This window comes from Melospiza melodia, chromosome 29 (genome assembly GCF_035770615.1).
Source record: "Melospiza melodia melodia isolate bMelMel2 chromosome 29, bMelMel2.pri, whole genome shotgun sequence".
Classification (NCBI taxonomy): Eukaryota; Metazoa; Chordata; class Aves; order Passeriformes; family Passerellidae; genus Melospiza; species Melospiza melodia.
The window spans coordinates 3182570-3205013 of record NC_086222.1 but is presented as its reverse complement, the minus strand read 5'-3'; positions in this window follow the sequence as shown (position 1 = coordinate 3205013).

Here is a 22444-nt window from a genome sequence, read left to right as displayed (position 1 = left end):
CAACCAGACACCGAGAAATCCCATCCATGCATCCCAAAATCCCAACCAGACACCGAGAAATCCCATCCATGCATCCCAAAATCCCATCTGTGCACCCCAAAATCCCATCCACGCACCCCAAAATCCCAGCCATGCACCCCAAAATCCCATCTGTGCATCCCAAAATCCCATCCACGCACCCCAAAATCCCAACCATGCACCCCAAAATCCCATCCATGCACCCCAAAATCCCATCCACGCACCCCAAAATCCCATCCGTGCACCCCAAAATCCCATCCATGCACCCCAAAATCCCATCCATGCACCCCAAAATCCCAGCCATGCACCCAGCAGTCAGGAAGGACGTTGGAAGGACACAGAGAAAGTAAAATAATCATTTGTGCTGCGGTCTCAGTTAAAAAATTGGGAGTATTTTGTAAAATATCCCATTATTACCTGGATTGAATGGCAACAGTTCAAACTGCCACAGGCTGGGAACCAGCCTATCCCTAAAAACTTTCTATTCCAGCTGTGGAGCATGGCAAAACCCAACATTTGGATGTGCTCTGCCTAGACTGAGTCAGTATTGACCCCAAAATCATCCTGCATTCTGCATTCTGCCCTGTTTGTAATACAGGTGCACTCCTGACAGACAGGTGACAGCTCCTGCTCTGGCTCAATCTTTAATTTTCAACTCAATCCTCATTTAAATCACCCACAGCAAACCCAACCAGCCCATCTGAAAGCTTTGGGTCATTAGGGAAATGATTTGGGGAATATTTTGTGGTCTTGCACCGTCATTATTGTGCCGCAGCTGTAAAGTGCATTTTAAGGGAAGCTTTTAAGCCTCTTGTAGAGCACCACTGAAATTATCTGCCCAGAATTGCCACTCAAGTGTTGCATTCTGAAATATTTTATTCCCCTGGCTTGCTGGGCAGCGAGAAAATCCTCCCAGCAGCGCTCATGTTTTGCTGCTCTGTTCTCACATGGCTCTGATGCTTGCGGAAAACGCAGAAAGAAATTGAAATTATGGAAAAATTGAAAAGGCATGGAAAGAAATTGAAATTATTTCTTCTGTCTTATCAGCAGTGGCTCCTCCCTGCCATCACCTCCACTTCAGACCTTTTTTAAGAATCGTTGAATTCTTGATGGGCAACCAGATTTTGCTGCTTGTTTTTCTTATATCCAGTAGATTTATAACTCAAGCCATGAATTTTAGTTTCATGAACATTTTAGGCTTTGTTCCTTATATAAAGTGGGACGGGTTAAACCCCTGCTTGACACTAAAGGGAAATTTTGGGGTCCAAAGACCCTAAGGTGGCACAGGAGCTGTTCCACCAAATCTGAGAGGACAAAAAGTGGCCGAAAAGGTGCCAGAGATAAATCTGAGATGGAGGCACTGAACCATTCCCATCAGAAAGGAAAAGACAAAAGGATGCTCTGAGGAAAAGGAAGGATGAGGAGGGAGCTTGGGAATCTCTCAGTTTCACAAAGTGAGTGAAATCAAACAGTGGCAAATTTGAGGGATTTTTTCAGTCTTTTGAGGGATTCTTTTCAGTCTTTTTTTTTTTTTTTAAATTTTTAACCAATGAGTCCCATCTATTTCCGCACCCTCCTCAATCAGATGCGTTAAGCAGAGTGAGATTTGCACATGGAATATTCTGTAAGGACCGGGATGAGCTGCAGTGCCAGAGTGAGTCATTGTGCCATGAATGAGGCCCTGAGTGTTCCATTGATGCCATTTCTGAATCTCTGTCATAGCTGGAATTCCAGGCACAGCAACCTTGGGAGCAAATGATGATGATGATGATGATGATAACGATGATTTCATCTGGATTTTCTGTCTGAAAGTTGATCAGACAGTTAAAAATAAGAGAATTTCATTCCCCAGACTCAGAGCTGCTCCTCACAACTTCGGGAGTGCCAGGACAGGGAACTCCTCTCTCTGTGTTCATGTATTGGAGTTTAAAAGTGTAGAATTTTGTATAAAATTATAAATAAATTTAAAATATTTAAATAAATTAATTAAATTTAAATCATAAAAAATAATAATGGAAAAAGTTATAGCTCAGAAATGCTGCTCCTCACGCCTTTGGGAGTGCCAGGAGAGGGAACTCCTCTCTCTGTGTTCGTGTATTGGAGTTTAAAAGTGTAGAATTTTGTATAAAATTATAAATAAAATTAAAATATTTAAATAAATTAATTAAATTTAAATAATAAAAAATAATAATGAAAAAAGTTATAGCTCAGAAATGCTGCTCCTCACGCCTTTGGGAGTGCCAGGAGAGGGAACTTCTCTCTCTGTGTTCGTGTGTTGGAGTTTATAGAATTCTATAAAAAATTATAAATAAATTTTAAAATTTAAATAAAAATAAAATTAAAATTATAAATAAAAATGAAATTAATCATAGTTCAGAAATCAATTATAGCTCAGAATGCTTCTCCTCACTCTCTTCGGAGTGCTAGAAGAGGGAAGTTCTCTCTCTGTGTTAATGTGTTGGAATTTAAAAGTGTAGAATTTTATATAAAATTATAAATAAATTAAAATATTTAAATAAATAAATAAAATAATAAGAAATAAATTTTAAAAAATATAGCTCAGAAATGCTGCTCCTCACAACTTTGAGAATGCCAGGAGAGGGAAGTTCTCTTTCTGTGTTCATGTGTTGGTGTTTAAAAGTATAGAATTTTATATTAAAATTACAGATAAATTGAAATATTTAAATAAATTAATTTATTAAAATAATAAATAAAAATTAAGTAAATTATAGTTCAGAAATGCTGCTCCTCACGCTCTTGGGAATGCCAGTAGAGGGAAGTTCTCTCTCTGTGTTCATGTGTTGGAGTTTAAAACTATAGAATTCTATTAAAAATTATAAATAGATTAAAATATTGAAATAAATAAATAAAATTAAAATAATAAAAAATAAATAATAAATAAATTATAGCTCAGAAATGCTGCTCCTCACATCTGTAGGAATGCCAGGAGAGGGAAGTTCTCTCTCTGTGTACATGTGTTGGAGTGCACAGAATTTTATAAAAAATTACAAATAAATAAAATAACATAATAAATAAATTAATGAAAATATCCAAGTAATTACAATTATTTATATAAATTTTTTATCCATGAGGGACATAAATGTCCTTTCAGTGAGATGGGGACATTGATTGCAATTCCCAGTGAAGGGATGAGCTGGAGTGCAGCAGTTCAATATTTGGAAATGGAAAACCTCAGGCAGAGATGGGAATGCACTTCTCCCTCTTTTAACCAACTTTTCCCTCTTCATTGCTTGAGGATTTAGGTGTGAAACCAAGTTCAGCATTTCTGAATTTTTGGGATAAGTTCAGGCTTCACTCAGGGACAAACTCACAATTGTGGTGTTGGACTTGCAGGGTTTCAGCAAACTGGAACAAAAAAAGAAATCTCGTGTCTGGAAATTTCCCGTAGCAGAAGAAAATCCCAAATATTTGGGAATGCATCCCTCCTTCATTCTAATTTGCTCTTTAAATAACACAAAACTCCTGGCTGCCCTGACTCTGCTGGTGCTCCAGGCAGTCCCACTTGCACATATTTCGATTTATACATTAAAATATAAAATGTGTTCTCCCCAGGCAAATCATCTGTGCATGCTATAGGGTGGAATTAGCCTCTTTGTGCAATGTCATGGCCCTGTTTCCTGGGGAAATAAGTTCAAGAATCAGGTTTCTGGGGCATACATGGAAATAAATTGAAATTATTTCTTCTGTCTTATCAGCAGTGGCTCCTCCCATCACCTCCACGCCAGACCCTTTTTAAAAATTACTGAATTCTTGACCAGACTTTGCTGCTTGTTTTTCCTATATCCAGTATATTTATAACTCAAGCCATGAATTTTAGTTTTTATGAATATTTTAGGCCTTGTTCCTTATATAAAATGGGAGTGGATAAACCTCTGCTCGAAATTTTTGGGTCCAAAGACACTAAGGTGGCACAGGAGCTGTTCCACCAAATCTGAGAGGACAAAAAGTGGCCGAAAAGGTGCCAGAGATAAATCTGAGATGGAGGCACTGAACCATTCCCATCAGAAAGGAAAAAACCAAAAGGATGCTCTGAGGAAAAGGAAGGATGAGGAGGGAGTTTGGGAATCTCTCAGTTTCACGAAGTGAGTGAAATTAAATAGTCACAAATTCAAACTGTTTTATAAAGCCATTCTTTTTCCACCAGTATTTAATTAAAAAGAAAAAAAAAAGAACCTAATTGCTTTTAGAAGTTAATGGGAACTTTGCAATTCTAGAACAGATTGGATACTTGTGGTTTTAATAACCATACACAGAATTATGGGCGCTCATTGTAACGACTTTGGAACTGAGCTTGGACTCCATAAGGTTTGGGATGAAAAGCAGCAGCTCGAGAGCAGGGAAAATCCAGAGGGGAGGGCAGATTTGGGCTGTGCAAAGCTGCTAATTCTGGTCACTTTTGGGGGAAAATGTTTGGGGAAGTCTGGAGTGGCCCAGTCCATGGATGGCTCCTGCAAAGGACTGAGGATTTACCAATGGGAAATACAAATGAAGGGGGATGGATGTGGGTAGATCCTCCAAAGACTGAGCGCAGAATTTACTACTAAGAAATAAAAATTAAGGGGGAAGTGGATGTGGATAGATCCTCCAAAGTATTGAGGACAGAATTTCCAATAAAAGTGAAGGGGGGATGGGTGTGGATGGCTCCTCCAAAGGATTGAGCACAGAATTTCCTGCTAGGAAATAAAAGTGAAGGGGGAAATGGGTGTGGATGGTTCCTCCAAAGGGCTGAACAGAGAATTTCCCACTGGGAAGTAAAAGTGAAAGGGGAATGGATGTGGATGGCTCCTGCAAAGGACTGAGCACAGAATTTCCCACTGGGAAATAAAATTTAAGGGGGAAATGAACGTGGATGGCTCCTGAAAAGGATTGAGCACAGAATTTCCCACTGGGAAATAAAAATGAAGGAGGAAGTGGATGTGGATGGGTCCTCCAAAGGACTGAACACAGAATTTCCCATTGGGAAATAAAATTGAAGGGGAAATGGATGGAGATGGCTCCTCCAAAGGATTGAGCACAGAAATTCTTACTGGGAAGTAAAAATGAAAGGGGAAGTGGATGTGGATGGCTCCTGAAAAGGACTGAGCACAGAATTTCCCATTGGGAAATAAAAATGAAGGGGGAAGTGGATGTGGATGGTTTCTCCAAAGATTGAGCAGAGAATTTCCTACTGGAAAATAAAAATGAAGGGGGAAGTGGATGTGGATGGTTTCTCCAAAGGATTGAGCACAGAATTTCCCACTGGGAAATAAAAATGAAGGGGGAAGTGGATGTGGATGGCTCCTGAAAAGGATTGAGCACAGAATTTCCCACTAGGAAATAAAAATGAAGGGGGAAGTGGATGTGGATGGTTTCTCCAAAGGACTGAGCACAGAATTTCCTACTGGAAAATAAAAATGAAGGGGGAAGTGGATGTTTGCCCTTCTCACAGGCTGAGCAGCTGCAGTCCCGCAGTGCTCGTGGCAATTTCCAAATGTGTGCCACTGGGCAATTCCTGTCCAGTGCAAATGAGAGCAGAGGAAGGGGAGCAGCACCCAGGGCCAGACAGAGCATCTTGGAGGGCTGGGTACAGACCCAGCTCAGTCAGCCACGGATCTGCACCCAAACATGGCCTGAGGCCTTTTCCTCCTCAGGAAATGAATTTCCTGCAAGCCTGGCACTGCCAGAAATGAATTTCCTGTGAGCCTGGCACTACCAGAAATGAATTATCTGTATGGTGGCACTACCAGAAATGAATTATCTGTGAGTCTGGCACTGCCAGAAATTAATTTTTTGTAAGCCTGGCACTACCGGAAATAATATAAGAAAATATCGTTTATAATGTATAATATTATTTATAATATTATATGGATTTTTATTATTGCTTAGCACTCAGCAACGGGGATCTGTCCATCCATACTCAAGTCTAGGGTAAAATGTTTAAGGGGTAAAATGTTTATTCCATAAATTAGTGCTGGGAATCAAGAAAGGTCTTCTTGACATCTGAAATCACAAGGAGGTTTTATTTTCTGTAAGAAAAATTAACAAAAAACTCTCTAAATTATTTAAAGCCTTTTTCTCTGGGCCAGTGTTTGCTCTTGGTTAGGAGTGACTTTGTTCACTCAGGATTTTCGTCTTTAAGTGGAGCTGCATGGTTTAAATTGCAAATGAAATGTGCCCAGGTGCCATTCCCATGGATTCTGCTCTGAATTTGGGGTATGGAATCGATGTAATTTGGTCACTCCCTGCTCTGAATTTTGGGTTTGGAATCAATGTCTTTTGGTCCTTCTGTGCTCTGAATTTTGGGTATGGAATCAATGCCATTTGGTCCCTCCTTGCTCTGAATTTTGGGTATGGAATTGATGACATTTGGTCCTTCTCTGCTCTGAATTTTGGGTATGGAATTGATGCCATTTGGTCCCTCCTTGCTCTGAATTTTGGGTATGGAATCGATGTCATTTGGTCCCTCCTTGCTCTGAATTTTGGGCATGGAATTGATGTCATTTGGTCACCTCCTTGCTCTGAATTTTGGGTTGGGAATCAATGCCTTTTTCGTCCTTCTCTGCTCTGAGTTTTGGGTATGGAATTGATGCCATTTGGTCAGTTCCCTGCTCTGCATTTTGGGTCTGGAATTGATGTCCTTTGGTCACCTCCCTGCTCTGGATTTTGGGCATGGAATCAATGCCATTTGGTCCCTCCTTGCTCTGGATTTTGGGCATGGAATCAATGCCATTTGGTCACCTCCCTGCTCTGCATTTTGGGTATGGAATCAATGCTATTTGGTCCCTCCCTGTCCCTGGGTCAGCTCTTCAACATTGCCTTCAGCCCCAGGATGATGAGCTCTGCTGGAAATTCACTTTTTTTGTTTTCTTCTTACCCTGAAATCTCAATGGGTTCAGAATTCCCTCATAGTTTGGGTTGGAAAAGACCTTAAAAATAATTTAATTCCACACCTTCCACCATCCCAGGGTGCTCCAACCTGGCCTTGGACACTTCCAAGCACCCAGGGACAGCCACAGCTCCTCTGGGAAATCCACTCCAGAGCCTCCCTGCCCTCACAGAGAAGAATTTACTCCCAATATCCCATCTAATCCTGCCCTCTGTCAGACTGCAGCCATTTCTGGAATAACAGCAAGCACCAGAGCAATCTCTGCTTTGCCTGGCTTGGCTGAGGGAGCTGCTCTAAAAGCCCCAAACAGGACAGAACTCCCTTGGGAAGTTGCAGGGCTGCAAAGCAGCTCCCTCCCTGCCTCCTGCCACACTGCATCACATCTGAGCAGGGCTTCTTGCATTATATATTAGCAGGGATTTGTCCTCAGATACCCTCCTCTGGAGAAGACCGTTTTTAAATCTTTAATAGGGCATTAGAGCAATTTGCCTGTGATTTAGCTCTAAGTGGGCAAGGAGAGTGGTGACAAACGAGGCCGGGAGGCCCCTGAAATTCTTTGAATATTCCATGTTTTCCTGGAACTGCGAGGAAAATGCTGCCAGAGAGGTCTTGGCAGGTTTTCTAGGTGGCTGGCCAAGTCTGAAGCAAACGTGGATGGTTAACAGGCTAATGCAGCTCTGCCTCCAAGCTCAGACGTATAGAACATATTTTTAAGCTTTTATTTAAGAAATCCCACCACATGGAGGAGCAAATGTGGTGCTAACATATCCTCCTGAAGGAAAATGGCAAGGGGAAAAGCAGTGTCATCTTGCCACCGTGAAATAAAGGTTCTTTTGCCCTTGGTTTTCAGGGACTTGGGGCTGTCGGCTGAAGGAAATGAAACCCAGTGGCTTTCCCACGAGGGCCCCTTGTTAATCAGGAATGGCTTATGGAGCAATAGTTTGTGTCTGAGGGAAGAGGCAGAAGTTGTTCAAAGAATAGATTTCCGTTGCCAGATTGACTTTTGGTTGTTGCCATGCGAGTAATTAAAGCTGGCAATTAAGCAGGAAAGTGATCAAATCATCACTTGGGAGCTGCTGCTGCCGCACTTGGGGCCACCCGTGTGGGTCAAACAGTGGCAACGAGGGCTTGGTGCTGAATTATCCCAGGTAAAGGTGGATTTGGGAGGGATTTCTCCTGGAATTGGTGTTTCCTGTGGGAAACGGGAGTTTGGGTTTCCTGGTGACACCAGGTGAATTAAAGTTGGCGTTTTTACCTTGTGTCTTGCTCGTGGGGCTTGTCTTGGGTTTTTTTGGTTTTTTTTTTTTTTTTTGTGCACAGGCTCTACCTTTAGAGTGAAAGCATTTATTTTTCTTTATCAAGCCCTTGGTGCAGGCCCGGGAGTTGTGCTGAGGACTCCCTGTGGGGTCTGGGATGAGTCACTTGTTTTCCTTTGGTTCTCCTCCCTGCCCGTAAAACAGAGGTCCTTGTTCCTCCTGTGAAGGCAGGAACTGATCCTGAGTGAGCTGCTCAGGGACACTCACACTGGAATTGCAGGGATCACACTGGGGAGAAATGTTCCTGATGGGCTGCCTGTGTGCTGACACCTTTTTTAGCCTTGCGCTGATAAGATTTATCACCCAAAACCATTTTTTGTGCAGCCGACTGGAGGACGTTATTACAGCACATTAAAAACCCCAAGTAACGTGGTTGGTTGTGTAGCGAATGAGTTGAAATTCAGATTTTTTTGAAGAAAACTCCCTGTTTTTTGAAGAAAACTCCCTGTTTTCTTTCTATTCCTGGCACAGACCCCGAGCAGTGTCTGCTGGCCCAGAGCAGCCCTGACACTCATCCTGTCTGTCACATCCCTCTCCAGACCTGCCTCCCGTGTCCACAGCCACAGAAACACCATTTTCCTCTTCCCTTTGCTTCACCACCTTTAAATCCAATCATTTTATGCCTTTCTCGCCTTTATTATTTCAATTTTTCATCATTATCCAGGGAGGGAGATAATGGAGAATCTCCTTGGGGCTCAAGGAGAACCTGTTAGCAAAACTGAAGGATGAGGGGGAAAATCCAGCCACCACTTTTTAATTTTTAATGCAAAAATCTGTTGGTTTGGAGGGGAAAGGTGCAGGGTGAAAAGGATTTGGAGTCGGTGGAATGGGACTGGGATGGTTTTGAACCCCTCTCTGTCCTCTCTGTTGAATGGTAGGGGCTCAGAGGAGGGTGGCAAAAGCAATGTGGACCCTGCAGCTCCTCCCACGGGCTCCCAACCCTCCAGGGATGGGGTAAGTGTTGTCCTGATGGCTCTGTGTTTTTGCAGAATATTGATTTTATCAGCGATTTGGTGTGGAATTGGTGAGGCTCAAATTAGAAGCTTTTGGGTGGCAAGGTCACCATTCTGGAAACGTCCAAATCACGACATCTTTGCCCAGTTTTGCTTCCCACTCTGAATTTCACCTTTCCTCACATCATTTCAATTCTTAATTTCTATTACTGAATGTTTTCTACTCCCCTGAAGACATTTTATTAATTTGGAAACTATTCTCATGCAAGCTGAGCTGTAAGCATTATTTGAAAGATATTTCCTAAATGATCTCTGCCCGCTGTGCCCAGAGTGAAGTTATTGACTGCTCTCAAAAAGGCCTCAAGGTTTTATATTTAATGCTGAAGTCCCTAAAGCTTCCTCCCCTTCTCCTGTGTGTTTTCCCCTTTGAATTGCTAATTCCAATTGATCTGAGGGGAAAAAAAAAAATGGTAATAGTTTGTATTTACTTTATTTCTGCTACAACAGCACCTACCAAGGTCTCTCCTGCCTTTGATCCTGTCTCCATGATTAAATTCATTCTTCCTTTCTGTTTTCCAGCTTCTCTCTGCAAACTTTATTTCACTCCATTTCTGCAAGAATTTCCTGCTAACCATGTCCCTGAGAGGATTAGTGGAGGGGATACCAATTTTATTTATATTTATTTATAAATGCACTGCAGAGACTTGGCCCCTTTTTAAATATGAGAACAATTTTCAGGCCTCTTTCTGTTGTGGTTATTTCACTGCAGAAAAAAAAAAAAAAAAAAACAAAAACCCAAACCCAACAAACCACAGAACAACAGAGAAATACGAGAAGTTGTGGAAACCCCTCAAACTTTCTCTGTTTAAATTTTGAATTCCTGGTGGTCACAGGGCCAGGTGATGCTGCCAGTTGTGGGATTTTTTTGTGCAGTGCCTGGCCCTGAGCAGCAAGTTGAGTTAAACGCAAAGCTGGGATCAAACCAAACAAAATGACACCTCTATAATTTGATTATTTTTATTTTATTATTATTATTATTTATTTTATTATTATTTTTATTATTATTTTATTATTATTTTATTGTTATTATTATTTTACCTTTACCATTTTGGAATTGTAGTCTTTGCAAAGCAGGGTTGCTGGACTCCAGTAAATGAAGTGTCTGGATGTCGGCGGTGATTCATAAAAGCAATTAAAAGAGGAAAGTGCTTTTCCTCTGAGCTCAGTGTCCCGCTTCAGGATGTCCTTAAGTGAGTGTGAAGGGCTCAGGCAGCGGGCAGGGGATGGGAGCTCTCCTGTTTTCCATGGATTTATTTCCAGCAAACTTTCCTTTATCTCGTGCAGCTGATTGAACCAATTTTATTTATTTTTTTTTTCTCACAGGGTCCCAGAGCATTTGGGGTGGGAAGGGAGCTCTGGAGGGTGCCCAGCCCACCCCCCTGGCCAGGCAGGGTCACCTGGAGCAGGGACACGGGGACACGGCCAGGTGGGGCTGGGGCAGCCCCAAAACCTCCCTGGGCTGCTCAGGCTCTGCCACCTCCAAGGCTGGGAAATTCTCCCTCAAGAATTTCGCTTTCTGCCCATTGCTCCTTTTGGCTGTCACCAAAACCAGCCCGGCACCCTCCTCTGGCACCTGCCTTGGGGATATTCGTATGGATTTAACTGCTGAGTATTGTTTAGCTCCTATTTCAATATCTCAATAGTCCAAACATTTCAAATATTTCAGTATTTCAAATATTCCTGCAGCTCCATCACTTAGTAAATGATGCATTTCGAAATTTGCCAGATTTCAGGGCGAGATCTCAAATATTAAGAAATTATATATATATATATATATATATATATATATATATATATATATATATATATAATATTTATAAATTATATCTATATAAATTATATATATATATATACAGTAACTGATGTATTTCAAAATTTGCCAGATTTCAGGATGAAACCTCAAATCTTAAGAAATTATATATATATATATGATTGTTATATATATTTTTGTTATATATATAATTTTATATATTTATATATATAAATTTTACATATACATTTATATATATTTCTATATATTATATACATTTAATATTAAATATTTAATATCTCGTTTCTCCCTTCTTAAATTTGAGCCCAATCCGCCTGAGCATGCAGCATTTCCCATGGGCGAAATGCAATATAAACATGGGTGGTGATGGATAATTGAAATTCATCAAATTTGATAATTTTTTTCCCTGCCTGGTGCAACTCCCTGGGCATTTCTGACCCTCCCCACACACAGAACACCCCATTTGTGCAGCTTTAAAGTGATTTTCCATCCTCCCCAACCACCCTGGTGGCTCTTCAGGCTGTCCCAGAGCAGGCACTCCCAGTCCTGCCTTTCCAAGGGGGTTCCTCTCTTTCTTTTTTTTGGAGTTTGCACAAATTCAAGTTGTGCCTTCTGTTGCTTTGCCCTCCCTCCCTGCCCTTGCTTATCCCATCCATGAGTTTACTGATTCCTCATGGATCATTAGGTGGAAGTAACTATTCTTAAAACATCAGGATGGATACAATAATTAGGGATGTGCTTTTGTTAACACCGCCAGCCTCTACCCTCTTGTACAGTACCCTTGGGTACTAAATAATTACCCACTTTGTGTGGTTATCTAGCTCACTAATTACCCACAAAAATTGGGGTCAGGTGTTAACTGCTTGAAATAAGTATCCTCCAAAGGCTTGGCTAAAGTGTGTAAAGAAATTATGTGTTTGCTGCAAAACTTTGGGAAAAAAAAAATCAAATTTTTTTTTTTTTTTTTTATTGGGAAGGGAGATAAGGAGACAATGGATGTGAAATGTTCTGAAATCGTGCAGGGGTGGTGAGGGGCTCTAAAGGGAGTGAAAGGATGGTTGGCAGACACAGTCACTAATCCAGAACACTTCTCCCAAAGATTAGATCCTTCAGGACCCAGGTTTGATTCTTCCCCTATCCAGGCTGATGCCAATCAGGATTATGCCAGTTTAAATAGGAAAATTTGTATCTGTGGATTCCCAAACCGACTTTGCGGCATAATCCCACCTCTTCCATCACCCAGACACTTCTGCATTGCGCCCAATAATTTAATTAGGCGCCGCATATTTATTTCCATGCGTTCATTTTAGCTGTCCCCGGCTCTGTGTGCATGCAGAAATTCATCCTGAGCCTGCTGCTCATAAAATGCAGCTCGCTTGGAGCAATAATTCGATTCCTGTGCTCAGGGAGTTACCCCAGTGAGTCAAAGATTTCGAGATAGCCCCACCCTCCCCAACTTCCCGAACGCTCACACTGCAGCCGCTTTCCCTTTGCCAGACCCACACAGGCTGCTTGAGCAGCCCAAATCCCGAGGGGCAATCCCAACCTCCTGCCTCCCCTGAAAATTGGGAAATAAAGCCAGGGCAGCCCTAAAGCCCTTGGAATATCGGGTGTGTGTAACAGAGGGCTGTTTAACAGCCCTCCTTCCCAACCTGCCTTCTTGCAGAGGTGCTCCCTGCCTTCGGTACAAAGAAAAGGGATTTCAGGGGGAGCTGGGAGGTGTTTCTGGCAATCTTTGTGGCTTTGGGTGCCCGGATACCTTTAATTCCTGAGCGTCCGTGCGGTGCTCAGCCTAACAAAGAAACCGCCTGCATTTATCGCTGTATTTTTCGTGAGGTGCTTCCTCTCCTGCACAGCCAGAACCACCTCCTGTTCTGTTCCCGCAAGCACCTTTTGAAGGCTGGGTGGGTTCAGGTATCAGACATCACCGTCCCCAAGGTTTGGGCAAAGGGGGGGTCTGGGGGTGAGGCGTGAGCTCGGTTTTGGGGCTACCTGTGCCCTGCATTGTGCGGAGCATCCCTGGGAAAGGCAGCGCTCAGCTCCTAAAGCACAATGCAGATTTAGTCGTCATCTTTGTCGCTCCCCCCGCGCCCCCCCTGCTCCACTCCCCGCTGATGTTAACTGTCTGTATTATTATTTATTGTTATCAGGGGATTTGGTTTGATCAATGAAGTGTATATGCGTCTGACGGACATTCGGGGAGGAAATGCTTGCGGAATGAGTAACATGTCTGCAGTGGAGGGTGTGTGAGAGGGAGGGAGAGAGAGAGAGAGAGAGGGAGAGGGAGCATCGCTACTAGAAGCATTGACTGATGAGTTCATTTTAAAATCCAAGGGCATATAGCTGGTAAATTAGCACATATTGCAAATATAGTCTGGTGCGAGAGGCAGCGGCGCTGCCATTGAGCGCAGGGGTGGGTGTGCAGGGGAAGGGGGGGTCGAGGAGAGGAGCTTGTCAGCTCGAAAGTCATCACGGGCATGAGCCAGGCAGTCTGCCTGCCTCGCTGCGGGCGCGGGGCGTGCGATTTCCACGGGCGGCTGCCCGGGGGGAGCGGGGGGCACCGCCGGAGCCGGCGCTGGGTTTATTGTTTTAAAATCCACCGCCGGCCGCGGGGATGGAGGAGAAGGAGGGGTGCGGCCCCTCTGCTCCCCCTTTCAGCCCCCCGAACCCCCTGGGCAAGGAGGAGGCTCCCGGTGGTACCCGGGATGCGCAGGGGATGCGCCGGAGGGTTTCTGGCGGCGGCTTGAGGGATTATTGGGAAGGGTGACCGGCAGCGGAGTGTGTGAGAGAGAGTGTGAGAGTGCGCGGGGGGAGCCGGGTCCTTATTCTGTTAAAGATTTAAGTAGGCATGCAAGGAATCTCTAGGATAGTTGGCAAAGGGCGAGGGTGGGGAGCGGGGGGGAAGGATCCAAAAGAGTCTGTAACCAGACACTGAAGCTTTCCAGGAGTGAGAGTGTGTGAGAGGGAAGGAGACAGAGCGAGAGGAAGAGAGGGGGCAGTGTGGTCTAGTACATTTTCATCTGGTCGTTGATTTGAGCCTGATGCTTGCTGTCCCTCAACAGCCTCCCTTGCCTGGATTTTTTCTTTCCCCCTCTCCTCTCCTTTCCCTTCTAATTCATCGAAGCCTAGGGGAGCCAGGAAAGATTAAATGTGCTTTCGAAAAGGCAGCCACTTCATGCAGCTATGTCTGCTTCCCCCCCACACCCCCCAGCCACCCCCCCACTCCCCCTTTTTGAAATAAAAAAAAAAAAAAGAGAGAGAGAGAGGGGGAGACAGAGAGGGGGAGAAGGAAGGAGGAGGAAGAGGAGGACTATAGTTTAATGATGTCGGGACTGGCTGATCCAGAAGGAGGAAAAAAAAAAAAAGGGGGGGGAAAAAAAAAAAAAGAAAATATTTGAGCTCCTGGACGAGGAAGGACTTTGGTGAATGGGCTCAGACTCCTGAGGTGAGAAAAAGACGGAGTGAATGATGATGATGATGATGATGATGGTTCCGTAATGGTGCCTGTTACCGCTGCCCCGGGCGGGCGGCGGCGGGGCCGGGGCCGGGGGGGACCTGCCGTGGGCAGCGCCGGATATTTTGCATTTTTAACCTCGGGCCCTCCGGAACGTTTCGGCTTCTCGCCGCTCACGCCGCCGGGCCTGAAGCGGTTCCAGAGCTGGGTGGAGGGTGCGGATCCGTATTATTTATTTGGGCGGGGGGGTGGGGGGGAAAGAGGGAGGAAAGGGAGGGAGGGAGGGAAGGGGGAGAAGAGCGGAGGGAAGGAGGTGGCAAGCTGGGGACGAAATCCTGCTCTGGGTTATGGCCGGCGTAAATTTCCATTGGCTGGGGGTGCACAAGGTGCTCGGAGAGAGGAGTCGGTGCAGGATGGAGTCCCTTTGTGTGTGTGTGTGTGTGCCGTGTGCTGTGTGTGCACCCTCCTCTCCCGGGCGAGCGCCTTTTTCTCCAGGTTTTCCTTTGAAGCCCCGGCCGGCGGCTGGCAGGGGAGGGCGGCCGGGGCTGCGGCGCTGCTGCCCGCGCCCTTCCTCCCTCCTCCTCCTCCTCCTCCTCCTCCACCTCCTCCTCCTCCTCCTCCTCCTCCTCCTCCCCGCTGACAGTCTGGGGCTCGCTCCGGCACCGGGCTGGCCCCGGCTCCCGCAGCCCCCCAGCCCCGTCTCTTCATCATAATAATAATAACAACAGCGGCGGCGGCGGCGGCATTGCCGGGCAGCGCGGAGGGCGGCGGGCGACAGGAGCTGCGGAGGAATTCGGTTCCTTTTCCTTTCCTCCCCCCACCCCCCTCACCCCAACCCCAACCGACCCCCCCCCCACCACCACCCCCTTTTTTTTTATTTTATTGCCATATTTATTTTCTTTTTAAGGCAGAAAAAGAGAGCTAGGGAAAAAAAAAAAAAAAAAAAAAAAAAGAAAGAAAGAGAGAGAGAGAGAAAGAGAGAGAGAGAGAGAAAGATGTTTTAAAAACGCAAGCGGCTTGCCCAGCTGCACACACCCGCCCTCCCTCGGCCGCTCCCTCCCTCCCTCCCTCGCTGGCTGCGCACACAGCGCCCGCTCGCCGCCGCTCGGGTGTCAGAGCCCGCCGGGCACGCCGCCTGCAGCGGGCACTGCCCCGGCCCCCCCGGAGCCCAGCGGAGCCTCCCCCGCCGGCCAAGGGTGAGTTCGTACCTGCTGCTGCGGCGGCTCGGGGCTCCCCTCCGTCCATCCATCCCTCCATCCATCCCTCCATCCATCCATCCATGCCCGGGGCCGCGGAGGGGGCGGGGAGGCAGCGCCTCGCTGCTGCTGCTGCCGCTGCGCGCTTTGTGCCAGCGGCCGGGAGCGAGCCTGCGGATGGATCGCCGCTCTTATTTCTGCATTCCTTCTCGTTGAAACAATGAAAATAATTCCGTCACTGCCCCAAACTTCCTCTTCGTTATTTAAATGCGGAGGCTTTTTGGTGTATTTGTCGCAAGCGACCTTGTTGGGAGCTGGAAGGAACCTGCCGCGCCATGTCATTATTATTATTTTTTTATTTTTTTTTTTGTGTGTGAACGATTAAAAATGGAATGTATTCTCTCAACAGAGGGTCCTTAGAGAAGCTCTTTCCTTCCACCTGTGTGTCCTGTTTTGTAATCTTGAGCCATGAGTTGAACTTGCCTGCTACTCTTTTCCTCTTTCTCCTTTTGATCTTTTTTTTTTTTTTAATGATTATTATTTTTTGATCCCCGTTGGTTTTGGTATTTTAATTTTTTTTTTAATTTTTTTTTTTCTTTTTTTGCAAGGACTAGTTTGTTGCGCCCCTCTCAATCCCTGAGACCCTAACTTGTGATGTTTAGCTTTTAAATCCACGGGTTAGGCTCTTGGGAGCTGTGAGTTGTGCTTTGACATCTTTATTTTATTTTAGAAATATATCCTCTCTCTATGTGTATACGTGTGAGCGCGGGTGTGTATATTTAGAGCCGTATACACACACATACAATAGTGTTTAGAGAACTTTTAAGGAAAAAATAAGTGTATTTCTCCTCCTTAGCCTCCATCTGCTGATGCAGGGCGGTGGTTATGGCCATTTTCTGTATAAAAATCAAATTAAATCAGCGTTCGGAGCGCTGAGATTTTTTTTTTTTTATATTTTTTTTTTCTTTTTTTAATGTGTGTGTATATATTCACGAGATAATTTTCCAGATATGGGGGTGTATGTGTGTACACACAGAGTGATTATTATATATGCGGGTGTAGATAAGATATACATGATATGGCTGCATGTAAATACAGTTCTTGAGGTGTGCGTGGCGATCCACAGACCTATTAATTCATCCAAGCAAATAAACCCATAAATACAGATATTCCAATATGGAGGAATATTAAATCACTGTGGTAAAACAAGGAAAACAGGGAGATTTTTTTTTAATTTTTTTTTTTTTGGCTGCATAGAGCATCTGAATTTTGATTTTTTGATGGTTTTTTTTTGCCTTCCCCCCCTTTTCTTGAGAGCAACACAGAGTACCCTGAGAGCGTAACAGAAACAGCTCGGTACATTGGTGCTTGACCTCAGCTGAAATCCCAGCATGCCTCATGCTTCCAAGTTTAAAACTGAACGATTAATCTTGGAAATGTGCTCTATGGACACACCAAAGGGGGAGAAAAAAAAAATTATTTAAAAAAAAAAAAAAAAAAAGAGAGAGAAAAAAAATAAAAAATAAAAAGCCAGCAGACGGGTTGGATTTTGTAGGTTGGGAAAAATAAACTGCAGAATAAAATGGTTGCGTATATTGATGGTTGGAAAGTGAAAAGAAATGCTGAAGTTTTCTTTGAGTCCTTTTCTAGAACTTCCAGCTTTGCTGCTTTTCCGGGCAATATGATCTGTAAATGATGAATCAGAAATGTTCGAAATGTTTCCTGCTGCTGCTGTTTTTTTCTTTATTAGTTTTTTTTTTTTTTATGTTGCTGTAAAATTAATTATGGTTGGAACTGTATTTCTTATCTCTGTTCTGCAAGGCAATTTCTAATGAAGTTACTGTACCTTGTTATGGCACCCAATTGCTGTTTGATATTTGAATGCAAATGCTTGAACTTAAAACGATGCACCAAAAATTCATTGCCGGTGTAACATTTTGGTATTTCAGAGCTTTAGGATATGTTTGCTGCTTCCTGTTGTTTAACAGTTATTGAACTGGAAAAGGTTGCTCGTTTCATTTTGATTTTTTTATTTCTTAAATGAATTTTCGCTGCTTTTTCTTGCCGTTGTAATTACACTGGAGCGTTTTACCTCTGGGAAAAAAAAAATGCCAAGAAAGCCTTGTCCTTCTCAATTTCTATATCATTCCAAACCTTTTTTAATTCCGCATTTATTTTCTGGCACCTCCTTGGTAACCGCATTTATTTTCTGTTACCTGTTGTAAATTACAACAGAGAGCGCTGGCTCCTTGCGCCTTTATCCAGCCATCACCACACCCGCAAAAAATTCGCTTTTTCGGGGGTTCTTTTGACCCTTTCCCGATGCTTTTAACCTCAAATTTTTTTTTTTTTTTTCCCCAGGAGGGAATGGGGGAGCGCTTTGTCTGCGGGGCTGGGATGAGTCCCCCGCGTATCCCCCGCGCATCCTCCGCGTATCCTCCGCGTATCCCCCGCGCATCTCTGCGCATCCCGCGCATCTCGAGGGGGGTCCCCGCGTTGGGGTCCCCCCCCTCAATGTCCCCGCTGTCCCCCCTCCCCGGGGGTCGCCATTGTGTCCGCGCTGCTTGCGCGCTGCGGGGCGGGGGTTGCGCGGGGCTGCGGCAAAACAATGGGCGGGGATGGGGAGAGGGGGGAAAGGGGGAGAGGAGGGAGAAGGGGGAGGACGGAGCCCGCGGAGGATCCGCGCCCCTGCGCGGCTCCGCTCGCTCCCGGTCCAGACCGGCCCAGACGCATCAATTTAAAGGGACAGAGCGGCGGCGGCAGCGCGCAGAGCTGACCCCCCCTCCTAAAAAATAATAATAAATAAAAATGAGCGGAAGGCATGGAAAATAAGATGGAAAATAAGACGGAATAGAAGAGGGGAGAGAGAATTTTGCGCTGCTCAGCAGGGTGGTTTTTCAAGGGGGGAAAGAGAGGAGAAAAGGCTGGAATAGAATGGTCCCCCCCCGCCCCCTCCCCGCAATCCTTTCCCTTCTCCTTTCGCTGCAGAATTCCCGGCGCAGAAATTCCGGGCAGGTTCAGGATTTCAGCCCGGAGCTGCAGAAATGTCAGCGCTGCTAAAAGTCAGAAAATCAGAAATCCCCGGCCGGAATCGTCTCTGTTCGAGCAGACGGAGCTCGATCCTGAGCGATTCCTGCAGCGATTTTTACCTTCTGCAGACAAAAGGAGGGATATTGCACTCGGGGTTTATTTTTTGTGGATTTCTTCTCTTGGTGTTACAGAGTTTTTCTAACAACAATTTCATCAGTTTCCATTATTTTATGTTTTCATTATGAAAAAAAAAAAAACCCGAATTTGTGGACAAAAAGACGATTTTTTTCTCTTACAAGGAAAATGGAAGAGAAAATATTAGGCATTAATTTAATCAATAAATAAAATAAGTGACAAAGATTCTTCAATAAGTGAAGAATTCTTCAATAAGAATTGAAGATCTTTTTCAATAAGACTAATTTTCAATAAGACTAATAATACTAAAATAAAAACCAGCACTCTGGAATAAGCTTCAATTAATATGCTGCCACTATATTTAATATAACACATTGCTAAATATTCTGTGCAATATGTGATGCAAATATTTAAGAAGGAGAAAGAGAAGCAAATGAGGCGTGGGATTTTTAAAAATATAGTTATTTAAAAAAAAAAAAATATTGTAGATTTTGCAAAACTCTGTGTCTGGGAGTTTTGTCTGGAGCTCTGAGCTCGGTGACTTTGACCTCGTTGTGGCCGAGTTGGAACTTGCTCTCCCAAGTTGAAAGGCGCAGGGTTTGGCGGCAGGAAAAGGTAAAAATAAAAGCTCCGAGGCATTCTGCAGTTTGCCATTGTTGCTCTTTTTATTTCCAGGGGTTTAACAGGACCTAAAGTTGCACGGTGCTGCAGCTACAAAAAAAAAAAAAAAAAAAACAAACAAAAAAAACAAAAAAAAAAAGAGGAAAAAAAGGAGAATACTTTTATTGCCTTTCTTCCCTGAATCATTTCCAAGGTGCTTAAGGATTTATTGGGCCAGATAGCAAATTGCAGCTGAGATGCTGTGCAGTGGCCAGTGCTGATTAGATGATTGATTAATTCCTGATCGATTTCTGATTCCCAACCTAAATCACATTATAAATGCTCGATATTAAAATGCAGTTTGTGCCGAAATCTGATTGCAGGAGCCAGTTGGAAATAGCACAATATTCCTAATTTTTGTTATATTTTTTAACCCTTTAAGGAAGTGCTTGGTTGTTCCTCAGTGCTTTAGAGCCATGAAATGCTTGTTCGCAGGAGGTTTGTGGAAATACCACAATATTCCCATTTTTTGTTATATTTTTTAACCCTTTGAGGAAGTGCTTGGTTGTTCCTCAGTGCTTTAGAGCCATGAAATTCTTGTTCACAGGAGGTTTGTGGAAATACCACAATATTCCTATTTTTTTGTTGGATTTTTTAACCCTTTGAGGAAGTGCTTGGCCGTACCTCAGTGCTTAGAGCCATGAAATTCTTGTCCACAGGAGGTTTGTGGAAATACCACAATATTCCCATTTTTTGTTGGATTTTTTAACCCTTTGAGGAAGTGCTTGGCCGTACCTCAGTGCTTTAGAGCCATGAAATTCTTGTTCACAGGAGGTTTGTGCACAATCCCTGGAATAACACGAGACAATTCCCAGAGCACGAACTCCACGTCCACCTGCACCTCCAACCGCTGCCAAACCGCTTTTAATTTTGATTTTTTCCTGCTTTTTTCCGCCCTAAATTTTGCTCCCTCCTGCGCGAGGAGGGAGGAGGGTTGAGGAGTTCAAGGCGTGGGCTTCCCAAAGGTACAATCCCAGTTCTGCACACGGGGCTGGAGCTCGGGGAGAGCGGCCTCGGTGCCAACTGTGCCGCATTCCTGCTGCCCTGCCTTTTTCCCAGGGCTCCCAAGGAAAGAGCATCCCAGTTCCTCCTCGCTCTTGGGAACACACACATTGTTTCAATAATCCAGGCAATAAATGCTAATTAGTAATGCTTAAGGACCCTACCAGTCGGAGTAATTATCATAATTTACCTCTTCCTCGGTAAAAAAAAAAAAAAAAAAAAAAAAAAAAAAAAAAAAAGTGTTTTTTGCAGATTTTTTTTATTTTTTAAAATTTTTTTCCAAATGGTGTTTTCTCCCTTTTTTTTTTTTCTCTCGTTGGATTAGCAATAAATATCTAGACACGGGTACGGGGAGCTGGAGCTGAGCATGTGTAAAAGACTTTCCCACACGTCAAAATTTCTTTAAAACCTGAAATTTTTTTTTTTCCCTTGGCCTCCCCTGTGCGCTCTCCCCTCCTTCCCCAGCAGCACCAAAAACCACTTGCAGAGGGAGAACAAAGGAAATCAGCAACTCCAAAGGCATCATTAACTATGAGGAGCAACAGCAAGACAGAGTGTGATATGACAACATATTTTATGGCACAAAAGTAGAGATAATTAAATAATTCAGTGGTATTCTTAGCTAATTAGCACAAAGATCTTTCAGAAGCCATCAAGAAAATGGATCTCATCAAACCTAATAACGCGTGGGCTTTCCCCAAGATCCTGAGTTTTCCAGTCTCGCTGCTGCTTCCCCACCTGATCCTGTAACACCAAAGGGTTGCACAATTTAATTGGGCTCTTCCTCAAGATAATATTTTCCATGGAAGGGGATCAGGTATTCAGAGGAAATGAATATGCATAGCTGGAATTTTCAATATTAGTCAATAGCGGAGGAGAAGCCAGATCTGTTACGAGGGATCCATTTGAAAGATTCAATTTTCCGCCTCTCTTGGGTTCATTGGGGTGGAGCTGGCATTTGGAGCTGCTGGAGTCCAGGACCTTTTTATTTCATAATTTATATTAATTGGGGTTCTGGATTGGCTGGTTTCAGCTTTTCTTGGGCGTTGAGAAATGTGTGACCAAGTCCAGAGGAGGTTTGGGACCTCTGGTTTAACCTGGGCTCTCATTCCAAGTTCAAAACCAAACTGGGAAAAGCTCCATCATCATCTGTGGAGTTGTTTTAGGTCTTCAGTAGGATGGCTACAACTCTCATGGCATGAAAATGTATTTTTTCCTTTGGATTTATGAATTTTTTACCTGGAATCAGTGGCTGATGGTCCTGAGCTCAATCCAGGTTGGCAATCCACATCCAGATCCATGGGCGAGGATTGCAGGGCATTGATCCTTCCTGGCAAACTCAGCGAGGCACGTTCTCAGTAATTAGGTGCATCAAATATTGCTCAGAATATCTCTCTGTATTATTCAGAATATCTCATTACGCTCCTTTGATCTGAATGCACCCCCAAGTTCACGAGAGGCGTTTGCAAATCCCGTTCTCTGCCTCTGTGTTTGATTATTTGGGGTTCCTTTTCCCTCTGCCAAACAAAGGAATGCCTGAAAATTTGACTTTGCCAGCCAGCTAAAAATCTCCTGCTTTAAATACCAGAAGGGGATGTGCATCAGTCTGGGATTCAGCAATAATTCTGGTTTTTACCCTGGGCCCAGACTGAATTTTCCTCCTGTGTTACAGTTTTGGTGCTTTTCACTCCGTGGATACCCACACAAGTTCTGCAGTGGGGTAGGATTTGACAGTTTGGGACTGTGGTTATGCATGGAGGGGAAAAACCTGAAATTGTCCCTAGAAAATGGAAATGGATTTTTCCCTGCCCAAAAAGAGGTGGAGACTTGTTTGTAGAAGGTAAAAGGAGGGAATAGGAGAGGAAAAGGCACCCAAAAGTGCTTTGGGCAAGGGAGCAAAGCACACCAAGATATTTCTGTCTCATGGTTTACAGGGCTGCTGTTCTTTAAGCAGAAATTCTTC